The sequence below is a fragment of the Microcaecilia unicolor genome, chromosome 1 (genome assembly GCF_901765095.1).
Source record: "Microcaecilia unicolor chromosome 1, aMicUni1.1, whole genome shotgun sequence".
Taxonomy (NCBI): domain Eukaryota; kingdom Metazoa; phylum Chordata; class Amphibia; order Gymnophiona; family Siphonopidae; genus Microcaecilia; species Microcaecilia unicolor.
The window spans coordinates 197,061,620-197,084,042 of NC_044031.1; the positions used below are offsets into that span (position 1 = coordinate 197,061,620).

Genomic DNA, 22,423 nt, shown 5'->3' on the forward strand with positions numbered 1-22,423 from the left:
TCCCATCCAGGGAGAAAGTGAGATGGGAGGGATGGAGCTGAATTAGAAACTATAAAAGGCAAAGTCAGAGTTGGGGTTAAGAAGGCCCAGAAGGAAGGAGTGAAGGCTACTGCATGCACCTTACCACATACCTGTGAACCAGAACCACAACAGCTAGTTAGGCCAAGTTTAACTTGCACCTTGTAGCTTTGCCTGTTGGATCCAGCCTGAGGCAGGCTGGCTGGTGAAATGTTAAGAACTGTACTGATAACTCTGGGACTCCCAGCCCAGAGCCAAGAGAAAGTATTGCTTTACCAAGAGACTGTAGTGCATGCAGTGGTCCTGCAGGAGCAGGCCACAGAGGACATTCTTTTATCTAGTTTTGCATTGGATTTCTCCTTCCCCTATGAACTCAACAGGACCCTCTTCCCATCACCTTTAATAAATGTTAATTTTGCTCATTCTAACCTGCTATGTGGTGTCACTTTATCCTGGTCCGAGCCCAGCTCGCTCACAGTATCACAGGGAGATAGTTATTTTGTAGTATGGGCTGAATGGGAGAATGTTTTTAATTGTTTGGGAGTGGATTTGCATGATGGGAATGATGTGTGTAAGTACGATGTAGCAGTAATGATGATTCATTGGCTATGGAGGGCAAGCAACAATAGCATTGATGGGCAGATGTCTGGAGATGGATGGGGAAGGCTTTATTTTTAGATGTTTAAGGCTGCAGTTTATGGGGACCTGTACTCGGAAGTATGAGATTTATCTTTAGGGGTGCAGGTAGAGGGGATGGTTGTTTAGGGGTTTGGGGTAGCAAAATAGTATTAATAATGGGAGTAGGGAGGGGCTGTGAGTTGAGAAGGGGGGAAATAGATATGCTTGCGTTTATTTTTTTACTTAAGGTGTTATGACACCAGATAAGATAATTATATGGAACATAAGGGGATTGGAGTCTTCTTTAAAATGGAAAAGTGGTAGCGATGTTAAAACATTTGTACACAGGCTTTGCAGTGCTCCAAGAAACCCACTTCACTAATGAGAAACTGGTTACTATTCATCATGACCAATTAGTAGGAGAGCAGGAGTTATCATACATATTCATAAGATAATTCAATTTGTAGAACAATTAATATTAAAGGAAAATAATGGGAGCTGGGTGATTGTCCAGGGCATGTGTTTTGGGAAACATGATATTAGTGGCTTTCATGCAAACAGTGGGAGTCCTAGCAGGGCTTCTTGGAAAGGGAGTGATAGTTGGAAGAGCTTTAAATAATGTAGCCAATCCATATCTTGACAAATATAGCTGCAGTTAAGACTAAGGAGAGTGGAGGGCCATGGGGAGGACACATTCGAGACCAGGAACTGAGTTTATTGGATGTATGGAGATTCCTACACCCATGGAGAGGGAATATATGCATTTATCCCGAGCTCATGACAGTCATACTAAGCGGATTGGAGGACTGGCCTAGTGGTTAGAGCACCGGTCTTGAAATCCAGAGGTGGCCGGTTGTGCTGCTCCTTGTGATCTTGGAAAAGTCAATTAACCCTCCATTGTCTCAGGTACAAACTTAGATTGTGAGCCCTCATGGGTCAGAGAAATATCCACTATACCTGAATATAACTCACCTTGAGCTACTACTGAAAAAGGTGTGAGCAAAATCTAAATAAATAAATAAATACATACTTGTATCAGAGCACTTTTTTCCCTCATGTTATCAGCAGATATTTGTCTTTTAGGAATATCAGATCATGCTCTATCAGAGCATGCTCCAGTAATTCTCTGCTGGAAACATGACTATATTCGATTGTGGAAGTTCCCATGCTGGTTGGGGGATGATACATTTTTTTAGACATTCCTGCTCTGAAAATGGGAGATGTATTTTCTGCACAATCAAATTCATATTGATAATCTGGGATTATTCTGGGAAGCAGGGAAAGCTGTTATGAGGAACAAAATAATTTTCTATACAAAATTTGATATGATGAACTTTAATTGAGATATTATTGCTCTCACTAGGAACCGGAAACAAGTGAGATTACAGATGGCCAAAAAGATGACACCAGCTCATAGAGAACAAGTTTTAACTACTCGGCATTTGCTTAATGAAATGCTTCACCAACAAGCCTAGCATGACCTCCTGTATAAATAAGAGGAAAAGAAGGCTGATTTGGACTTCAAAAGTAGTAGCTGAAAAGAAAAGGAGAAAGAGATTAGCCATCATAAACTAGAAGAGAATGCAAAAAGAGGAAGACAGAAGACAATATCTGAAAAAGCTAAGAGATACTGGTAAAGTAGTCAGGAAAGCAAATATGCAAATAGAAGAAAATAGCCAATATGGTCGATAGGATAGTGATAGGAGGAAGTGAAAAAGTGGCATGTGAGACTCAAAGGTGAAGGGAAGGAATATGTAGCAGCTTATAAAGATAAGGCAAAATTGATTAGAAATATTTCTGTTCTGTGTTCCCAGTTGAAGGACTGGGAGAAGGACCACAGAAGAGAATCACAAACAGAAATGGAGGTGTGGTAGACCCTGAACGATTTTCAGAAGACTGTATCTGTGAAGAGCTAGCTAAACTAAAGGTGGACAAAGCGATGGGCTGGATAGCATATATCTGAGGGTACTGAAGGAACTTAGGAAAGTTCTTGCAGCTGTACTAGCTGATTTTTTCAATGCTTATCTGGAGTTGGAAATGGTCCCAGAGGACTAAAGAAGGGCAGATGTGGTCCCTCTCCTCGAAAGTGGAAGTAAGGAAGAGGTTGGGAATTACCGGCCAGTAAGTCTGACTTCTGCAGTAAGTAAATTAATGGAAACACTTTTAAAACAGAGAATAATGAAGTTTCTGGAATCCAATGGATTGCAGGACCTGAGGCAGCATAGTTTCACTAGAGGCAGGTCTTTTCTGATTAATTTCTGACTGTGCTGGATCGAGGCAGAGCGTTATATGTGGTGTACTTAGATTTAAATTAAGTGAGTGCCCTCGGTATGGGCCCTAAACTGACTAACTGGGTTAGGAACTGGTTGAGTGGAAGCAGACAGAGGGCAGTGGTAAATGGAGCTCACTCTGTATGTTACCAGTAGTATAGCACAAGGTTTGGTTCTTGGGCCGGTTCTTTTTAACATTTTTGTAAGCGATATTGATGAAGGGCTATCTGGTATGGTTTGCCTCTTTGCTGATGATAGCAAAATCTAAAATAGGGTAGATACCCCTGATAGTGTGGATAACATGAGGAAGGAACTAGGAAAGCTTGAAAAATGATCCAGAATATGACAGCTAAGATTTAATGCTAAAAAAAATACAGGGTCATGCATTCGACCTGCAAAATCCCAAGGGAACGATACAGTTTAGGGGGTGAAGAAGTTTGTGCATTAAAGAGAAGTAGGACTTGAATGTGTGATGATCTTAAGGTAGCCAAACGTATGTGATGATTTTAAGGTAGCCAAACAGGTAGTAAAGATGACGGTGAAAGCTAGGATTGGGAGCATAGGGAGAGGAATGGCCAATAGGAAAAAGGAGGTGATGATGCCCCTGTATAAGACTGGTGAGACCTCATTTAGAATATTGTGTACAATTCTAGAGACTGACCTTCAAAAGATATAAACAGGGTAGGGTTGTTTCAGAGGGTGGCTACTTAAATAGCCAGCATATGGGGAACACTTAAAGATCTATCTATCTATCTATCTATCTATCTATCTATCTATCTATCTATCTATCTATCTATCTATCTATCTATCTATATACACACACACACACACATATATATATATACTTTAGAAGAAAGGCGGAATAGAGATGTTTAAATATCTCCATGACATAAATGCACAGGAGGCGAGTCTCTTTCAATTGAAAAGAAGCTCTGGAATGAGGGGACATAGGATGAAGGTGAAAGGGGACAGCAACAGATTTAATCTGAGAAAATACATCTTCATGGAAAGGTTGGTGAATTCATGGAACAGTCTTCTGGTAGAGGTGGTGAAGATGAAGTAACCGAATTCAAGAGGAAAGGTTAGTAGATGGCATGGATGAGCAGATTGGTCTGATCTGTAACACATACAAATTTTGGTCACCTACCCCTTTCCTGAAGTACTTACACTGGTTGCTAATACAAGCTGATTCACTATTTAAATTGTGGTCATGGCTCCATCATATCCAATGCTTTTAGTCTTTTTTTTGCTGCCCCCTAGGGCCCATTGGTGGTGGTTAATGGAATTCACTCGGATGAGGGGAAAGGTTGAGTAGTGGAGTGCCTCAGGGATCAGTGCTGGGGCCGATTCTGTTCAATATATTTGTGAGTGACATTGCCGAAGGATTAGAAGGTAAAGTTTGCATTTTTGCAGATGATACCAAGATTTGTAACAGAGTGGACACCCCGGGGGGAATGGAAAACATGAAAAAGGATCTGCAGAAGCTAGAAGAATGGCCTAATGTTTGGCAATTAAAATTCAATGCGAAGTGATGCACTTAGGGAGTAGAAATCCAAGGGAGACGTGTTAGGCAGTGAGAGTCTGGTATGTACAGGCAGGGAGAGGGATCTTGGGGTGATAGTATCTGAGGATCTGAAGGCGACGAAACAGTGTGACAAGGTGGTGGCCATAGCTAGAAGGTTGCTAAGCTATATAGAGAAAGTTGTGACCAGCAGAAGAAAGGAGGTGTTGATGCCCCTGTACAAGTCGTTGGTGAGGCCCCACCTGGAGTACTGTGTTCAGTTTTGGAGGCCGTATCTTGCGAAGGATGTAAAATAATTGAAGCGGTACAAAGAAAAGCTACAAAAATGGTATGGGATTTACGTTACAAGACGTATGAGGAGAGACTTGCTGACCTGAACATGTATACCCTGGAGGAAAGGAGAAACAGGGGTGATATGTTACAGATGTTCAAATATTTGAAAGGTATTAATCTGCAAACAAACCTTTTCCGGAGACGGGAAGGCGATAGAACTAGAGGACCTGAAATGAGGTTGAAGGGGGGCAGACCAAGGTTGCCAGATGGGAAAAATTTTCCCCGCCCAAAATCAGCCCAACGTCAAACCCCGCCTCCCACATCACTAGCCCCGCCTCCCACGTCACCAGCCCCGCCCCCTGTCACCCCTGACGTCGTTCACCCCGCCCCTGATGTCGACCACGCCCCTCAAAAGCTTCTATTGGACCACATCGGACCAATAGAAGCCCCGGGAAAGCTTTTATTGGACCAAATTGGACCAATAGAAGCCCTGGAAACGCTTCTATTGGACCAAATTGGACCAATAGAAGCCCCGGAAAAAAGCACACAGCGGCCACAGGAGAAGAGCCCAAACCCGCACCCCACAGCCACCGAAATTTTGCCGCAGCTGCTCAAAGAAAACCCGCCCAGTGTTGCGGGAAGACCGCAACCCTGGCAACAATGGGGCAAACTCAAAAAAAATGTCAGGAAGTATTTTTTCAGGGAAAGAGTGGTGGATACTTGGAATGCCCTCCCGAGGGAGGTGGTGGAGATGCAGTGGTGTGCTGGAGCCGGCTCTGTCCGGCTCGCAAGAGCCGCTTGTTAAATTTTGACAGCTCTTGCGAGCCGGTTGTTGTTGGGGGCGAGCCGGCTCCATTAGGGGAGGTAAGCATGGCAGGAGGGCGCCATCACACCCCATGCTTACCTCCCCTGCCGCTCTGAAGCATGTCCAACGATGTCCTTCGCCCCCACCCTCCCCTGCCGCTCCCATCCATCTTTTTTTAATTACCTCCGTCGAAGCGCACGCGATTTAAAGCCCTGCTGCATGCTGGCCGTCTCTCAAGGCTTCCCCTGCTTGCTTCGGTGATGTTCGCGCCCTTAGTCCCGCCTTCTGACATCATTCTGACGTCATTTCCTTTTTCCACGAAGGCGGGACTAAGGGCACAAACATCACCGAAGCAAGCAGGGGAAGCCTGGAGAGACGGCCAGCACGCAGCAGGGCTTTAAATCGCGTGCGCTTTGACGGGGCGGGGCTAGTGGTTGGGAGGCGGGGCTAGTGCTGGGCAGGCTTCTATGGTCTGTGTCCTGAAAATGGCAGATACAAATCAAGGTCAGGTATACATATAAAGTAGCAAATATGAGTTTATCTTGTTGGGCAGACTGGATGGACCGTACAGGTCTTTTTCTGCCATCACTTACTATGTTACTATGTAGAAGTTGTTCACATATTTGCAATCATAATATTCAATGGGACTGATTGTCAAAGTACTTAGACTAAGTTCCATAGGTTACTATGGGGCTCATTTTCAAAACAGAAAAATGTTCAAAAAAAGTCATAAAGCAGCATTTGGATGAATTTATTCTCAAAACATCCAAATCAGTAGTTTCAAAACCTATTTTTGCAGGTGCTTATCTATGCAATTCATAAGCAGTGCATCCAAATCACAAGAGGGTATGTTGGAGGCAGGCTTAGGGTGTTCTTAGCACTTGGACGTTTTACAGCCATAATGAAAAAAAACAAAAATGTCTAGGGCTAAAACTTCAACATTTTGGTCTAGACCTTTTTTTGAAAGAATATGGCATAAAAAGGTGCCCCAAATGACCACTGGAGAGAATCAGGGATGACCCAATGTGATCACTGACCCCCCTCCCCTCCCCCTTCAAAGATGTGATTACAAATATTATTTACCAGCCTCTATGACAGCTTCAGGTGTTACAGCCAGGTCTATTAGAACAGCAAGCAGGTCCCTGGATTAGTGTAGTGGTCAGTGAAGTACACTATAGAGAGGAGGACTCAGGCCCATATGCCACTCTACCTGTTACACTTGTGGTGAAAAGTGTGAGTCCTCCCACACTCCCTCAAAACCTACTGTACCCACATATAGGTGACCCCTTCACCTATAAGGACTATTGTAGTGGTGTACAGTTGGGTACAGTAGGTTTTTGTTGGGTTTTTGGAGGGCTCAGCATACAATATAAGGGGGTAATGGTGAGATGTGTACCTGAAAGCATTTATATGAAGTTCACTGCAGTGCCCCCTAGGGTGCCCCATTGCTCTCCTGGGATGTCTGGGTGGCCAGTCTACAAAAAATGTTGTCTCCTCCTACATCCCAATGGCTTGATTTTCTACATTTTTCACTTGGATTTTTTTTTTCCAAAAATGGCCCAATAAGATAAACACACAGAGCATGAAAACATTTTGCATGTGGTCATTAAAAAAAAAAAAAGATGTATTGCTGTTTCGAAAATAGCCATATTTCCTATTCAGATTTGCAACATTTAATGCAAAATGTACAAAGTCTAACTTAGATTTCATATCGAAAATGCCCCTCTATATAAGCATTTACAGAGCACTTAGACTTTGTAAATCTAAGTGCTCTGAGAATACACCTCAATGTCTCTCTAGTATTCTACGAGGAGGGTAGGGTAGGGAGGAAGAATGTGTCATTTGCATGTTGTATTATGTTAAAAAGTAATAAAATAATTTTGGATAAAATATTTTATTTTGGATATTTCAAACTGTTTGTAATCCATATTGGATTTGGGATTATGCCATTGAAAAGTGCAACATAAATTCTAAATTAATATATAAATGTTTTTATAAGCCATCCCTCCCCTCCCCTCCCCTCCCCTCCCCTCCCCTGTTCTAGGGTATCCATATTTATGTCTCCAACTCTGATTTCATATATATTCTGATCTGAATATGGTGTATTGAGCAGATAATGTGTGAATTAGCTCATGCTGTTAGTGGATGACCACACTAATGTTTACCAAACCAGTGAAGTGCAATTCTATAACTTGGTATCTAATTTAAGGTGTCAAGTGTAGTCAAATGATATAAAATAACAGCATTTGCATGCATCAGCGGTACCAACAATTTGTAGATAGGCACATAAGTGCTATGACTTATGCATCAAAGTCACTTAGGGGTAAATTCTATAAATCATGCCTAAAAAAAAACTGGTGCCAAAACCCCTGCTTAAGAGGTATGCTATAAGCTGTGCCTAAAGTTTGGTACAGTTTATAGAACAATGCTTAAGCAGAAAGGTCATGTTTAAATTGAGGTGGTCCAAATTCCCATGCCTAAATTTATGCATGGAGCCCTCCATATTCTAAAATTAAACGCATAACTCAAAACCCCGATCCACCCCAAAATGCCATGACCCTCCCATTTCTGCACCCACTTTTTCGGGCTACATGTAAATTCCAATTAAATCCAGCATCAATAATTGCTTGTTAAAAAGCCAATTATTAGCACTAATTGGCTCGTGATTCAATGTATTTATTTATGTGTTCTTGTATTCCACTATTATCCAAAAACAAGTTTTGGTTCAAAGTGGCTCACAATTTACATTTGGATGAAGTTACAGTAGTGCTTTTCAGTTACAAAGCTTTATGAAGCATCTGTAGTTTGTGTTTAGTTACAGAATTTTTTGAAAAGGTGGGTTTTCAGGTCTTTTCTGAGCTGGAGATAGTAATACTACTTATGGCTTTGAGTATTGAGTTCAACCATTTTGAGCGCAGGTAGCTGAATCTGGCCATGTGGATGGTTTTGTATTTTTCTGCATCTGGGTAGGTGGAGAAGTAGGTAGCCTCTGGTTTCTGTTCTTGCATTTTTTGAGGATAATTTGATTAGATCTAGCATATATTCAGGTGATATACCAAATAGTATTTTGTAGATGAGGATGCTTATTTTGAAGAATAGCCTTGCCTTGATTGACAGCCAGTGTACCTTTTCAAATAGTGGGGTTGCTTTCTCGTATTTTGATTTTTTAAATATCAGCCTTGCTGCTGTATTCTGGACCGTTTGCAATGATTTTATTGTGCTTTCTTTGAATCCTGCACATGCTGCATTGCAGTAGTCTAGTTTTGATAATATGGATTGTACTATTAGCTGGAATGATTGTCTAGGAAAACAGTCCCTGATCCTTCTCAGTTTCCATAGTGTTTTGAAGTATTGTGATGCAACTGCTAAAACTGACTGTCCAGTTCATAAACTAGGTTGTTTATCAAGAATGATTCCCAGTATTTTTAGTTGTGTTTCAATTTGATAGGTTTGGTGATTATAAAGTTTTGGTGAATTGAATTACGTGCGAAAATTGGATATGCAGGCAATTTTTGGCAACTTTTATAGAATCAGGGGGTTGGAGCAGGATAGGAGGAAAAATCAGAATTCAGGTAAAAAAAAATAAAAGTTTTCTGGAAAATGTTATTGCATTTTATTTCCGTTTGGAGGCACTGAAAGAATTAAAAGGATGTAGCAGGCACTTTATTTTTATTCTTTGAAAAGAGAAAGGAAATGAAGAGGGATCATTGTCAAATTAAGAACGATCCCCCAATCTTATATCCTTAAGCCAGCAGCACCACATTCCTCAAAACAGCAGTCTGCCTTGCTTCTACAGCTTAATCAGAACATGAATAGTGGGGAAAATAGTGCCACAGAAGATCAAACTGCGCCAAATAAATAGATTTTATTCTAAATGTACACAAACAAAAACATAAAAACCTATTTTGGGAAAGTGAAAGCAAGCTATGTCCCATTCCAAATTGCACATTAAAACTGAACATTCAAGCTCAATTCTAAGTGATCACTGCTTGCCACTCTACTATATACATTTTCTCTTCCCATCATGATTTGGGGCCGTTTACTAAGCCATGCTATAGGTATGCTAGTGTTTATAGCGTGCACTAAATGCTAGAGCCACCCATAGGAATATGAGTGTCTCTAGCATTTACTGTGTGCTAATTTTAGTGCGTACCAAAAACGCTAACACACCTTAGTAAACAGGGCTCTTGAAGTAGAATCTATGTGCTCCAGATGTCCCCCCAGTCTTATTACCAATGCTTCTGGCACAGGTTCACAAAAATTGTCAATATGTCATATCAAACCCCTGAAAAATGTTTTCTTTGACCATACCATGAGGGCACATATTCTCCAATATTTTGAAACAGAATATAGACAGCAGTGTTTTCATGGCAGATAGGAGTCCAGTGATGAAGGTCAATCACTGCATTATTGCTATAAAGAAAAGCACAGGTTGTTTGAAGAAAACAATTTATATATCCTTTGATTTTTGCCTTTTCTGGGACATGAGTGTGCGTTGACTCATCTTCCACTGTGGTTGATAGATGTATCTGTCTTATTGGCTAATAAAGATTTTAGAAGCATTTGAGGCAACTTTGACTTTTAATTTCAATCTCTAATTGTATGCATGTAATTTATTTTTAAATACTCAATCAGGCATTTATGAGAAAAGATGGCTGTGTAGATATATATATATATATATATATAGATATACATAGATATTATGAGGAGAGACTTGCCGACCTGAACATGTATACCTTGGAGGAAAGGAGAAACAAGGGTGACATGATACAGACATTCAATATTTGAAAGATATTAATCCGCAAAAAAACCTTTTCCAGTGACGGGAAGGCGGTAGAACTAGAGGACATGAACTGAGGTTGACGGCAGGCAGACTCAGGAGTAATATCAGGAAGTATTTTTTCACAGAGAGGGTGGTGGATACGTGGAATGCCCTCCCGCAGGAGGTGGTGGAGATGAAAACAGTAATGAAATTCAAACATGCGTGGGATAAACACAAAGGAATCCTGTTTAGAAGGAACGGAGCCACAAAATCTTAGCGGAGATTGGGTGACGACGCCGGTAATTGGGAAGCAAAACCAGTGCTGGGCAGACTTCTACAGTCTATGCCCTGATCGTGACTGAATAGATATGGATGGGCTTGAGTGTAAATTTTAAGGGTGTTCAACATTAGCTTCAGAACTTTTAGTACAAGAAGAGTGCTGGGCATGTAAAATGAGTTTATCTTGTTGGGCAGACTGGATGGACTGTACAGGTCTTTATCTGCCATCATTTGTTATATAATTTTATTGAGCAAACTTTCTTTGACAACCTTTCCAGTAATATAGTCATTGTTGGCAGATTATAAATTCTATGGTCCATTCAATCTGCCCAAGAAAGGAGGCCAGAGCTGAATCTGACTCTCTGCACAGGCCCCATTTCTTCACGATTAAACACTGGTATACTTAATCTCTGTCTGTCCCTGCCAATATTGGGGCACAGACCATAGAAGTCTGCCCAGCACTGGTCCTACTTCCCAACTACTTGAAGCCCACCCCAGCCTCTATCCTAACTGGGTTTTGCCAGTTATGGGACCCTACTACTACTACTACCCGGACCATAGAAGTCTGCCTGAGTTTGGTCTTACTACCTAACCTTGGTTGAGCTGTTCTCAAAGCTCACTCCAGTTAAGAGATCATTTACATTTTGCTTTAATTAGATTCCATCCTTTTTTCTATATTGTGTTCCTGTTTGTTTGTTTATTTATTAATTTATTTGGATTTTGCTCAGTAGTAGCTCAAGGCGAGTTATATTCATGTACAGTGGGTATTTCCCTGTCCCTGGAGGGCTCACAATCTAAGGGCCCTGTTTAACATGCTAAAAATTAGTGCATGCTAATATTAAACACACCCATAGGAATATATGAATGTCTCTAGCATTAGCACACACTAATTTTTAGTGTGCTAAAAATGCTAGAGCACCATAGTAAACAGGGCCCTAAGTTTGTACCTGAGGCAATGGAGGGTTAAGGGGTCCTTTTACAAAGGCGCGCTGAAAATGGCTTGCAGTAGTGTAGGCGCGGGTTTTGGGCGCGCGTAGAATCATTTTTCAGCGTGCCTGTAAAAAAAGGCCTTTTTAAGATTTCTGCTGAAAATGGATGTGCAGAAAAATGAAAATTGCCACGCATCCATTTTGGGTCTGAGACCTTACCACCAGCCATTGACCTAGTGGTAAAGAAAAATCATTTCCGGACACGCGCCAAAAATGAAATTACCGCAAGAGCCACGTGGAAGTCGGGCGGTAACTCCATTTTGGCAGGTGTTGGGCAGGGCCATGCCTAGGGTCTCCGGCGCCCCCCTGCAGTTGCCCCCCCCCCCCGAAAACGATCGCTACACTACCCGCCCTCTTCTCCTCAGATCCTTTTCCTTTTGTTTAAATTTACCTCTGTCCGGCAGCAGCGTAGCATTAGTGAGGAGGCGGCGCTCCCCCGCCTCGACGTGTCAGTCTTCCCTTCGCTCAGTGTCCCGCCTTCTTCTGATGTCATTTCTGATGTCAGAAAAAGGCGGAACTGAGCGAAGGGAAGACTGACACGTCGGGGCGGGGGAGCACCGCCTCCTCACTAACGCTACGCTGCCACCGGACAGAGGTAAATTTAAACAAAAAAAAAAAGGAAAAGGATCTGGGGAGAAGAGGGCGAGGTAAGCATGGTGCGGCGGGGCGCCATCCTGCCATGCTTACCTCGCTTACCGTGTTGGCACGGCCCTGGTGTTGGGCGCACGTAAACACTTACACAGCTTAGTAAAAGGACCCCTAAGTGACTTGCCCAAGAACACAAGGAGCAGCAGTGGGATTTGAACTGGGCACCTCTGGATTATCCCATGCATCCTTGAATTCCATCACTGTTTTTGTTTTCACCACCTAACCGCTTTTTTTTTTTGTTACATTTGTACCCCGCGCTTTCCCACTCATGGCAGGCTAAATGCGGCAGGCAATGGAGGATTAAGTGACTTGCCCAGAGTCACAAGAAGCTGCCTGTGCCAGGAATTGAACTCAGTTCCTCAGTTCCCCAGGACCAAAGTCCACCACCCTAACCACTAGGCCACTTTTCATCACATCAGTGGAGAAACAAGCAGAGAGGATATGCTCAAAAGCTGTCAAAGATACAGTAAATCAGTACAATAAAAGCATATCACTTACCACTTGGTGGCTGACCTGTTTCCATGTATCCAAGTGAACTAAAATAGAAATCATGGTTCTCTGCTCTTTTGTGTGGCCAACTTAATGAATCAAGCCTAAAGAGCCATGGAAAAACTTATGGGGCAGTTCTATAAACTGGTGCCCCAATACTTAGCACCAATTCTATAATACCAACACAGCATGACTATGATCGAACAGGACAACACGCAATCTTCATCCATTCCGACCCTCCACTTATACCTCATACGATCACTATACAACTTTGTATTTGTTATCCACCGACTGGGCAAATGCCTTTGACGGTACTATGTAAGCCACATTAAGCCTGCAAATAGGTGGGAAAATGTGGGGTACAAATGCAACAAATAAATAAATAATGGCTTCTTGGTGCCAAGATTCCATTATAGAATACTAGCGTATGTCAGCACTGGCATGCTTTCTTACGTCATGTCAATAGCAGGCATAAGCTGGTGAGCTTAAGTGTCCAAAGTGATGCATGTAGTTTATATATTCTATATATTACATGCTTAACTAGAAAACAGTACCTTGCTCCGTCCATGTGTATGCCCCCCTTGCAGTTAAGCACTACCTTACAGAATAACACCTAGTACACATGGAGTGGCATTTTCGATATGATGTCTAAGTCAGATTTTGTACATTTTGCACTAAATGTCCCAACTCTGAATAGTAAATGTAACCATTTTCGAAAAAGCAAAACAACTTTTTTTCCCCCCGAAAATACCATTTGGAACAAGGTTTTGTGCTCTGTACATTTATCTAATCAGGTCATTTAAAAAAAAAAAAAAACGAACAAGTGCAAAATATAGAAATCAAGCCATTTGGATGTGGAAAGGGTCAGCATTTTTAGCAGACTGGTCCCCCAAACATCCCAGGAGAGCAATGTGGCGCCCTTGGGAGCACTCCTGTGGACTTCATATAAATGCTCCCAGGTACACATCTCACTGTTGCTCCCTTAACTTGTCTGCTGAGCCCTCCAAAACCTACCACCTCCAACTGTACACCACTACAACAGCCCTTATGGGTGAAGAGAACACCTATATGTGGGTATAGTAGGTTTCTGGTAAAGTTTTGGAGGTCTCACAGTTTCCTCCACAAGTGTAACATGTAGGGGGAGGTATGGGCCTGGGTCCACTTCAATGGATCTGGCTATAACATCTGAGGCTACCTTACAGAATAACACCCTTGTCACCTCTCGTTTAGACTACTGCAACCTGCTTCTTGCTGGCCTCCCACTTAGTCACCTCTCCCCTCTCCAATCGGTTCAAAACTCTGCTGCCCGTCTCGTCTTCCACCAGGGTCGCTTTACTCATACTACCCCTCTCCTCAAGTCGCTTCACTGGCTCCCTATCCATTTTCGCATCCTGTTTAAACTTCTTCTACTAACCTATAAATGTACTCACTCTGCTGCTCCCCAGTATCTCTCCACACTCATCCTTCCCTACACCCCTTCACGTGCACTCCGCTCCATGGATAAATCCTTCTTATCTGTTCCCTTCTCCACTACTGCCAACTCCAGACTTCGCGCCTTCTGTCTTGCTGCACCCTACACCTGGAATAAACTTCCTGAGCCCCTACGTCTTGCCCCATCCTTGGCCACCTTTAAATCTAGACTGAAAGCCCACCTCTTTAACATTGCTTTTGACTCGTAACCACTTGTAACCACTCGCCTCCACCTACCCTCCTCTCCTCCTTCCTGTACACATTAATTGATTTGATTACTTTATTTTTTGTCTATTAGATTGTAAGCTCTTTGAGCAGGGACTGTCTTTCTTCTATGTTTGTGCAGCGCTGCGTATGCCTTGTAGTGCTATAGAAATGCTAAATAGTAGTAGTAGTGAGGCTGTCAAAGAGGCTGGTGAGTACTAATCTTTATTCATATTTTTGGTGCGTAGGAGGGAGTCAGTGACCACTGGGGGAGTAAGAGGGGTCATCCTTGAATCCCTCCAGTGGACATCTGGGTCATTTACAGTACCTTTTTGTGCCTTATTCATTAGAAAAACAGGTCTAGACCAAAATTGTGAAATTTTCACCCTAGGTGTTTTTGGTTTTATTTCATTATGGCTATAAAATGTCCAAGTGTTAGGCACGCCCTGAGCCCGCCCTAATCCCACCTCTATAACACCCTCCACATGCCCCCTTGTGATTTGGACACACTGCAGACAAATTCCATGCTCGACCGGCCGACTGTTTAACGATGGAATAGAGAATGCAAGTGAGCTATAACGAGCAGCTCATTTGCATTCCTATTCCTTGATGCATGCCAGTTCCTTACCGATTCGCTAAGGGAATCGGTAAGGGAAGGGCTTTAACGATTTTTTAGTGCATCTTAGCCTCAGTCACACTTCAAAACCTACAGTTTGATACCCACACAAGGCTCTCTTCACAGGAACAGAACTGCAGTCTACTGAGATTCTTGTAAGAAACATCAAAATAGAAGCAGCCCTCATTAAAAAAACAAATCTTGTAACGCTTTGTAACATTAGTACCATCCATTAACAAAATATTCTGAAGAAATATGGTGGTATCTGATTTTATTTTTCATTTGATTAGGTTTCAGACTCTAATTCAAGGCTCAATGGCCTCAATTTTCCCCTATTCTAATGAAATACAAACAAATATCCTTAATGACTACAGAAATTCTAGTAAAATGACACTTCATTTCTTTTGGTTTCTTTTCAGTCACCACAGGTCAGTAATTACTCAGTAGGTCATAAGAGCAGCATATAAAAATGCCTTTTAAAAGTAAAATTACATATATGCATACACTCAGTACAATATAAAGGTCTTCGTACCTTATATATTTTTCACATTCTGCTATCTATATAATACAATTCAAGTGCCTTAAAATAAGGCATTTGTTTTATTAAGCTACACTGTATACTCTGTCCTTTCAATATGAAAAAAATCATAGAAATATTCAAAATGTAATTGATAGGAAACCAAGAAATTTTGACTGCATAAGTCTTCACACACTTTGTCAAAGCACCAAATTCACGCCAGTTCCAAATACTGCCTTAACATCACCCACAACATAACAGAGCCCTCTTGTTTCCAATCACTGTAGTCAAGCTGATTCAAATATTCTTATATGAAGAACCAATCTGTTCTTGATGTACGACATGAATTGAAGCAAAGTTCTAAACACACAAATATGAAGAAATCAAAAGAACTCTAGTGTAAAATTGCTCAAATGTACACATTGAAATTTTCTTATAGCCTTCTTCCAATGTGTTTGGATATCCCAGATCCATCACTATAAAACAGAAAAATTTTGAAGGGATGGCTTAATTGAGGCAGTGCCTTAGTGATGTTGAGGAATGTCAGAATGAGGGCTAAGAATTGCAGGAGTCTCCAGCTGACAATGAGAAAAATGTTCACTATTCAACAATTTCAAGATCATGCCATAAACATGGCCTGCATGAAAAGGTGTCAAGGAGGATGCAACTGTTAAGAAAAGCCAAATAATGTGTTCCTGATTAAAAAAATAAGGGCAGGAGCATACCAAAATACAGCAGTAGAACCAAGCCCAAACCACCAGTGCCAAAAGTTTAGCTGACCCTGCAATGTTACTATGACAGAACAGTGTGTTTTAAGCCTGTAAAACTGCCTAAATTAATTCTGAAGTGTATTTCTCTAGTTTGGCCAGGTGGTGCATGTTTATGCTCAAAGCTGACTGACCTCTCTTTCTTTTAGTTAGCACACAGATAAAGGAAATGCCTATAGTGATGTAACCAGTTTTTTTTGTTGTTGTTAACTTGACTGTTCTGAGCGCTGATTGGCCCAGGAGCTCCTTTTTTTTTTTTTTAAACTTTACTGGCTTTTCCCCCAGTTTCTGCCTAGGGAGAGAGAGAGAGAGAGCTCTTTGCAGAAGCCCTGTAAAAGACAGTTAAATTTGATAACTGGTGAACAGCTATATGTCCTGATGTCCCCAGATACTTCATAGAAAGTAAACAAATGTTTAGTTAGTGTTATAATTGATCCACCTTTCAGTTTTTTTGTTATTGTTTGCTGATTGCACATTTTTTGTTCAATGTATTTTTTAAGACAATAAACAATTGTTTATTGACTCTGCATGTCTGGACTGATAAAGAATCCTGGTGGTTTATGTATTGGGTCTGTGAGTGCTTTCTGTGGACTGTGGGACCACTGGGAGTGACCCCAGTAACTTTAGAAATCACTGGGGATAATTTGAGAGTGGGAGATTTGCCCAGAGGAGGTTGTGACCCAGTCAGTCAGAGGAGGGTACTAGTGTAGAGCACAAGCGGCAGGTGCAGGCAGACCTGAGCTGTGCTGGGGATAGAACCTTTAAGTGGCCATGGGGTAACCCCAGGCAGGTGACTAGGTTTTTTTGTGACAGTCACTTTATGTACATAATGCAGCCTAGCAACACCTACCTGTTGATCAATCTGCTATCAACATCACACAGGACACTTTCAATAATGGACAAATGTCAGCACACCATAAAAGGTCATTTGAGATTCAGACTGACAGCAGCAGATCGCCCTGCACACTCCTGCCTTACTTTACTAGGGGGCCAGTGTCATGTTGAAGGACTATCCCATGACATTTCTAGACTTGGCAAACCAACCTCAGTTACTATTATCAGCATTACCTGATAACTGGACCATTTACAACTTAGCCACAGGCTTTAAATGGGGACTATGAATCCATATTAATATAGTGAGAGCATGTCTTTTTTTCTTTATTCTCTGACCCCCTTCTCTGTACTTAGCCCTTGACCCCCCACTGGATCTGGGGAGGATTCCTCTCTCAACCCTGTTATGGATTCTAATGTGCCCTTGGCCAAAACATCTGCCCACTCCTGACTTGGGGTCAACTGAACACATGTACGAGAAGGGTCTTGTAGTTTGATGACAGTGGAAGTTTTTGGTGTCAAGCAAAATGTGCATGTAAAATATTGTACTTTATTAAATCTCTAAGCTTGACTGTATTTTCTTATGCGGATGATATACAAATTTCAGCACATTTGGAGCCTACTGATGTTTCATCCGTATTGGTTCTAAGTTTAAAACTGGATCAGATTGCTTCCTGGCTTCATTTTCAGAGACTTAAGCTTAATTATAAGAAATGCACCGGTATAATCTTTTCCCAGTTGGGCCCCTGTTCTCTCAGTCATTCCATTTGTATAGCAGGGAGCCCATTAACATTGTTTCCTTGTTTCCAGGTTCTTGGTATGGTTTTGATGTAGTGCTTTCATTTCAGCCTCAGATTTCTAAAGTGATACAAAACAGCTTTTTCACATTGAAAATGCTTTACTCTGTTCGCTGATTGTTTTCTACTTAGCTCTTCTTCATTCTCCTGTGCTCTCAGGTTTAGGTTACTGCAATGTTTTATTGCAGAGTGTTAGGAAATCAGATATACACCATCTTCAATTAATCCAGAATGCAGCTATACGTCTTCCTACCAGTGCCTTTTGCTTCAATCATGTTACTCCTTTATTGCGGGATGAACATTGATGGGCCCCATGCTTTGGAATGCTGCTCCGTTGGCAGTGCAACTGAAAAAACGTTGCGGACAACTTTTAAAGCCCAGCTTAAGGCCTACCTTATACTTTGGCCCCTGTTTGTCTTAGTTGCCTGTGAAATCTGGGAACACCGAATGACAGCATCGTTCTTGATTTTAGTGTGTGATTTTATGCTTGTTTTCCTAATTGATTTTTGTTATTATTCATTTTTCTTTCTTTTTTTTTTCCTGTAGCTATTTTCAATCTACTTCTAATATTTGCTTTAATGGGTCAGCCCCTAAGCAGTATATCAAGATTCCAAATAAACTTGAAACTTGATATCACCTACCATAATGCATGGTAGTAGCAGCAGCATTTTGTTGTGAGGATTCTTTGCAGAGGGACATGGAGACTGTCCCCCTAACTGCCACAGACCTGGGGAAAAGATTCACCCTTCAGCAGGACAGTGATCTTAAGCACAATGCAAAAAGCAACAGTGGAGTGACTCAGCAAGAAGAAAGTAAATGTCCTTGAGTGGCCCACTCAAAATCCTGACCTAGTGTAGTGTAGTGTGTGTGTGTGTGTGTAGATGAGACTTGAAAGCTGCAGTTCACAAACAAGCCTGAACCACCTTAGAGAGCCTGAAGCATTCTGCCAAGAACATTAGGCAAACAAATGTACAATCCTGCTATGCAAAGCTGATAGATGATTCAAGGCTGTCACTGCTACAAAAGGGGCTTCCACTGAGTACCGAGTGAAGGCGTGTGAAAACTGAAGCAATCAAAACTCCTTGGTTTATGATTATGATTAACTGATCTACACAATAAACTCTATAATGTCAAGGTCTTACTTGAATATACTTTGAATTGTATTGTTTAGACAGGAGAATGTGAAAACCATGTTTGGCTCTGTGGAAAGAGTGTACTGGATCTGAATAATACAAACAACAAAAATCCCACAATCACACACACACAATCAAGGGCTTACATTTTTACTCAGATTTATTGGGTCTCTGCTTTCTTAACTATAATTAAAAATAGGACTACATGTCGAGTCAAATTTTTAATCATGATTAATCGCATAATTAAAAAGGTATTTTATTTCCCACCGCAGCTCCTTGTGACTCTGATCAAGTCACTTAACCCTCCATTGCCCCAGGTACAAAATAAGTACCTGTATACAATATATAGACTGCTTTTATTGTAATCACAGAAAGGTAGTACATCCCATCCCCCTTCCCTTCCCTAAAGGACTAAATCTCCCTCCTTCCCACCCCCAGATTCAACATCTCTCCCTTTTTCAAACTTCCCTCACTCTCCTCTTTCTCCAAGTCCATTATCTCTCTTTCTTTCCTGGGGTCCTTTCTCTCTCTCTCTCTCACTCCTTCCTCCCTCCCCTTGACCTCCATTAGCAAGGACACATACTCGGGGGTGAGCAGCACCAAGCTCTTCTTGTGGCTTCTGGATCTCACTGCCTCGGTCATAGCTTCCATCGGTGACCCCTCCAGTTCTGCTTGCAGGTCTGCAGCTCACACTTCTCCCCCCACCCAGGGATAAGCATCTGCCCCCCTCTCAATATGCTTGCTGGTCTACATTAAAGGTGGTCTTCTGCTGGTCCTGGGAGTGGCTGTGTTGCCCATATTCTGCCTGTGGCCTACTCTGAAGCTTTCCCCTCTGGCTTATCCTGCTTCCTCTGACATCACTTCCTGTTTCTGCCTGGACGGGGTGGGATAGATTAGAGGGAAAACTTCAGAACAGGCAGCATATGTGCAATGCTGTTGCCGGCAAGGATCAACAGAAGATGACGTGGTGGGTGGGGGATGATGATAGATTGCACCAAAGACAGGGGTTGGGAGTGGAAGAGAGCACATGAGATGTTTGGAGGAGACAGGAGACACTTCAATGTGATTAGTTTTTTTAATGGCAATTAATGATTTAATGCATTAATTGCAGCGTTAACTGCGATTAAAGCGCAACCCTGCTTAAAAACCATCCACATATCATCTGGATTAAAAGAAGGGATTCTGATCACAGTCTAATATGATTAAAATGGTTACACATACTCATGGCATTACTGCTAACATAAAACACTTCCTTAAAGTATGGAACCATTTTATTATTTATGTAAGAAACAAATGCGTGCTGTTACTTTCAAAACATAAGTTGCAGTAGTTTGCAGGGAAACAGTTCCCCTTTTTCTCTCACTTATTGTTAACTTGAATTTTAGCAAAATTGTGTTGGTAATTTTCAACATTTAGCTAACATTTTCACCATCTCCTTGCCTTGGTTCTTAGCACAAACCTGCTACCGTATCTCCAGTATACTGACAGCTGCAAACATAGGCTCACCACACGATATGAACTTCCTTCCAAAACAGGACTAGGAGCTGGATCTCTCTCTATCCTACAAGCTCCAGAATAGGACCCCCATTTCTCTGTACCAACTAACACCTGAAAACAGACTCTCTCTGTACCTAACACCATCTGTTATTTTTTTTTCTGCCCTCTACCTGCCCAACCTCCTCTACCATTGTTTTCTTCCCCCTCCCAATCACTATTCCCCCTGCAGAATAATCACTCTTCTTCCCACTCTGCTGAGCACTAACCACTATGACTGGGGACCTTGTATTTCCTTTGCATTTTAGGCTATTCTCTCCTTCCAATAAGGCAAACACATACACTTGAATAAAGTTTCAGTATTATACCCAACTGCAATTTACCAGAAAATAGGGTAAAACACCACAACGCGTAGACATGGAAAGGCTCAAAATTCTGTTGTTGAGGAAGCTATTCTTTATTATAACAGATATCCAGACAGGAATCACCTATGTCAGGAGTCTAAAACATACAAATAAGTCATTTATAAAAATGTATATAAACATACTCATAAAACATAAAAAAGCAAATAATAATAATACCATATATAATGTGAACAAAATAAAAGCATGTAGTAAAAACAAGTATCATATGTTGATTGGACAGTAAGACTGCTACCTAAATGGATGATTTATAAAAGCGCTCCAGTACAAATAAGTCACTATAACATACAAAATATTGACAACACACAACTTTTAAGGAGTCAAAACTAATTAAATAGATATATCAAACATATACAGATCACAATATATCTAAACTAATAAAGCTGTCCTCTTTCAAAAGCCATCTAGCACTATATCATACATATTAACAACAAACATCATCGGATGTCATAATATAGCAGATTATATTCTCATGAATACTTTGTAAATCTAAGCAATTTGAAAATATGTCTCATGGTGTGTTATGTAAACAAAGGAAGTAAACTGGCAATTATAATAGCGTATAAACTATAAATAAGCTGTCAATGACGTGTTAAGGGTTTACTTGTAAGACTCTTATTATACTGAACTTAAATTGTAAAAGCATTAAATGCTCACATTTAACCTTAGAGTTGGAGCTATGCCACCATCAAAATTAGGGGTGTGGTATTCATATATAGCTACAATAGTAAGATGTAGCAAGTTAAGGTACCCAAAACGCTAATTGTCCTCACTGAAACCAAAACAAAGATACAGCACATATTGAAAATAAAATCATAGTAAGCGCTTAGGGTCATAAAAATGTGCTGAAACACAAAGACCAAAATGCAGTGCTTACCCACTTACGGTAAACTTGACAAAACAAGGTCACGACGTATCAAGAAACAACAAAAGAAAAGTGAGAGCGGCCAAACAACCACCTTAAAGACTAGAAAGCAATTAAAACTGGCATAACTTATCAATAAATGCAGCTATGGCTGCTGCAACAAAAGCAAAAGTAAAATACGCAACGCACGCACAACTCACTCTTATAGAGTTTTTTTGAGTTGTTAATTCTGTTATTTTAAGTACTATATACTTACAGCTTATTTATAGTTTTTATGATGTTATAAATGTCAGTTTAACCTTTTCTTTAAACAACACTACACGATGCCTGGAATGCCCTCTCGTGGAAGGTTGTGAAGACAAAAATGGTGACAGAATTCAAGAATGCATAGGATAAACACAGAGGAACACTATATAGGAAAAGGATAGAATCCAATTAAAGCAGAACTTTAATGACCTCATGACATCAGAGTGAGCTCTGATGGCAGCTTCAGAGGTTGGGAAGTAAAAGCAATGTCAGGCAGCCTTCTGCGATCAGTGACCCAAATTGGCAGGGAGAGACAGAGAAGTATACCGTTGTTTAATCATGAAGAAGTAGAAACTATGCAGAGTGCCAGATTCAAGTCTGGCCACCT

General features: G+C 41.2%; 1 protein-coding gene and 1 long non-coding RNA gene across 5 annotated transcripts in view; both read right to left on the minus strand.

Annotated features, from left to right (window-relative positions):
- ZDHHC3 (zinc finger DHHC-type containing 3) overlaps positions 1 to 22,423 on the minus strand; it is a 94,320-nt gene that overhangs the window by 21,234 nt on the left and 50,663 nt on the right. The gene's annotated exons all lie outside the window — the stretch shown is intronic.
- Positions 1,794 to 22,406, minus strand: LOC115470411. Its single transcript, XR_003942194.1, has 3 exons — positions 21,405 to 22,406; positions 14,084 to 14,087; positions 1,794 to 1,804 (listed from the first exon to the last, which is right to left on the minus strand). It is a non-coding gene; the product is annotated as an uncharacterized LOC115470411 (long non-coding RNA).